The following is a 3,338-nucleotide window of genomic DNA, read 5'->3' as shown; positions in this document are numbered from 1 at the left end:
CTTATCTATTTGGGTCTGGGGGCTTTACTTCATCTTCAGTTTCTCCTTCAGATGTCCTCTACAGACAACAAGCCAATCATAGAACACCAATTAAAACAGTTTATACAAGAAACTCTCTCTCCAAGGACGAGGCTCCCGTTTATCAGTGAACTTGGCAGGCAGAGAACAAAACTTTTGCAGGTGGCTGGCCCAAACACAGACCAAAAAATATCAACATTCCCTGATACAGCAACTTTTTCCAGACTCTGTCACACTTGCATTTTACTCTAGAAAGCATGGCTCTTGTGCTGTATTTTTATTGAAAAGGGAGGTTTCTGTTAGAGAGTTCCAAATAAGGTAACTAGAAATTCTAACTGTTGGGATTAGATCACTCCATTCAGTAAAGTGGGACAAAAAAAATGGTGTTTGAAAAATGTTAGTCTATATAAATGATGAAGTACATTATTATATGTCTTTTTCTGATTGTTTACAAAGCAAGGGGAGATCTAAAGAGAAATGTATTGGGTTTTTATGTTTTTGGCAAGGTACCTAGCCGGAGGGCTCGGGAAGCTTTTTGACTAGAAAATGTGAAGCAAAACATAAATTTAAGGAAGCTTTAAGGGTTCTGATTTAATGAAGTTTATTGATTAGTGTTAAAGTACCACCGGGGGGGGAAGCTTGTCAGCATCCAGTTTCTTCAACTTTTAGTTCAAATATTAGTGTGAAATCAGCAAATTACTTGTATGGTGTCAACATTTTTAGTTTATATATTAAATTGAAACAAAGTTGCACTTGTATGAAGATGCGTTGTTAAAATTCCTGCCTTCTGTGTACCTTCTTAAAGTTATATGTCTCCTCAGTCTACAAGAACAAATTATTGCATTGATTTCTTAATTGGTTCCTCAAAATACTGGTTTTGTCTGAGGAATGCTAGTGAATTTCTGAATGAGTGCCAGGAGGTTTGCAACCAGAGAGAAGAATGTGCTAGCTCTGTGGTTGATGAAGCAAAATTGTTCTTTTTCTTCCCCACTGAGATTGTCAGATGTCCTAAAGCCATTTCCTTAGGAAACACTATAGTTTCCAAATACCCTTAGTCTTGAAATCTAATTTAGTATGCTATCAAGTCCCCTTTAAAAAGTGTTCTGAGCCTAAACATCATCTTAGTGCTCTTCCTGGATAAGCAGTGAAGGAAGCTTTTCCTGGAGTAATGCAATTTAGTATGACTTTAGCATGTTTTTTTAAATTTTCATGATCAGTTTGGCTCGTTAATTGCTAAATTAGTAGCTCAAAGAAGGTTGCTACTTTGGTAGTCAAGAAGTGCTGAAGTATTGAAAATGGTATGTAACATCTCATTCCTTTTGCTTTGCTAAAATTTCCTTTTAGTGTTAACCACTGGTTCAGCTATGGCATCAATATCAACATATGGACTGATGGTGTCACTGAGGCATTTTAAATTACAATATTTAACATAGATTTGCTGTGAGACCACAGTACATCTACAGTGATCTTACCTGTAATACAAGCTCACCTATGGTAAAAGCAATGATGGGGGAAAAAGTGATGGTTCAGCAGCACCATCAGACTTAGCTTTCTAATATTCAGGAAGAGCAATGTTGTTTGCTAGTGTAAAAAATTATGTAGTCTGTCTATTCCTTTGGAAATTGAGTCATTGAAGAGCTTTATAATATTGGCATATATACTGTGCAGAAGTAAAATATTTATTTTGATTAATTAATGAATTAATTTGACAGTGATTACATGCACATAGGTATATATAAAGAAGTCATATAAATAAAATTATGAGCTATGCTGCTTGAAAGTCATGGCTGGGCTTTGCAAATGAAGATTTGAGAAGGGCTCTACCCACGCTTGCTACAAGAGCGCTGATGGCTAAAAAGGCCAATGGGAGATAGACAAGTCCGGTTGCAGAACGTACAGCAGAAAGACTCCCCAGGTGATATCGACAAGACGCGATTCTTTCTGCGTTGTCTTTTCTCCTCCAGAGTGATCCTGCGTGTGTTCTCAAAAGCAGCAGCAGCGTTATAGATGGTGTGTCTCCAGGCCTCCCGATTGGAGGCCAGAGTAGACCAATGGTGATGATCACTATGGCCAAGGCTGAGGGATTGTTTCAGGGAGTGCTTGTATCTCCTCTTCGGGGCTCCTCTCTTGCGGCAGCCAGTGGCAAGTTCCCCACAGAGCACAATCTTAGGGAGGTGGTAGTTCTGCATCCTGGAGACGTGCCCTGCCCAGCACAGCTGTGTTCTCAGCAGCATGGCCTCAATGCTTGGGACTGCTGCCTGTTCAAGGACAGATGTGTTGGTCACATAATCCGTCCAGTGGATGTTTAGGATTGTACGGAGGCAGCGCTGATGGAAGCGTTCTAAGAGACGCAAGTGGTGGCGGTAAATGACCCAGGATTCAGACCCATATAGAAGAGTATGTTAAGTTTCACGAATTTGTGGTGCGCTGCTGGGAACGAGGTGTAGTGCCTTCAGACCTTCGTGACGCTGTCATCGTCACCTTGTACAAGAGGAAAGGAGATAAATCAGACTGCTCAAATTACCGAGGTATTACTCTGCTCTCCATTGCTGGTAAAATCCTTGCCAGAATTCTTTTGAACAGATTAATACCCGCCATGGCAGAAGATCTTCTACCTGAAAGCCAATGTGGTTTCTGAGCCAACAGAGGTACCACAGACATGGTATTTGTTCTCAGACAACTGCAAGAGAAGTGTCGGGAACAGAACAAAGGACTCTGTTACCTTTGTTGATCTCACCAAGGCTTTCAATACTGTGAGCAGAAAAGGTCTGTGGCAGATTTTGGAACGTTTAGGATGTCCTCCCAAGTTCCTCAAAATGATCATCTCACTTCATGAGGACCAGTGCGGTCAAGTCAGATATGACGATGCACTTTCTGAGCCCTTTCCAATAGCCAATGGCGTGTAGCAAGGCTGCGTTCTTGCACCAACTTTATTTACAGTCTTCTTCAGCATGATGCTCCAAAGGGCCACGGCAGACCTCGATTTTGAAAACGGTGTCTACATTCGATATCGTACCGACGGGAGCCTTTTCAATCTAAGGCGACTGAAGGTCCACTCTAAGACCTTAAATCATCTTGTCCGTGAGCTGCTTTATGCTGATGATGCCGCCCTCATCGCCCACAGAGAAGTTGCTCTGCAGCGTTTAACATCCTGCTTTGCAGAGGCTGCTGAGCTTTTTGGTCTGGAAGTCAGCTTGAAGAAGACAGAAGTTTTATATCAGCCTGCACCTCAGGAAGCCTTCCATCATCCCCATATCACCATTGGTGAAACAGCACTCAAATCAGTCCAACAGTTTAATTATCTGGGAAGCATCATCTCC

The 3,338-nt window shown here is 41.6% G+C and overlaps 1 protein-coding gene across 1 annotated transcript in view; it reads left to right on the top strand.

Moving 5' to 3' along the window:
* Positions 1–3,338, top strand: part of LOC114068181 (E3 ubiquitin-protein ligase KCMF1-like) — a 26,102-nt gene that overhangs the window by 2,765 nt on the left and 19,999 nt on the right. The window lies entirely within an intron of this gene.

Source organism: Empidonax traillii, unplaced genomic scaffold (assembly GCF_003031625.1).
Source record: "Empidonax traillii isolate 1590-97213 ecotype Southwest subspecies unplaced genomic scaffold, ASM303162v1 scaffold1010:size210085, whole genome shotgun sequence".
Classification (NCBI taxonomy): domain Eukaryota; kingdom Metazoa; phylum Chordata; class Aves; order Passeriformes; family Tyrannidae; genus Empidonax; species Empidonax traillii.
Note: the sequence above shows the minus strand (reverse complement) of the source record. Positions and strands in the feature narration are given on the sequence as shown.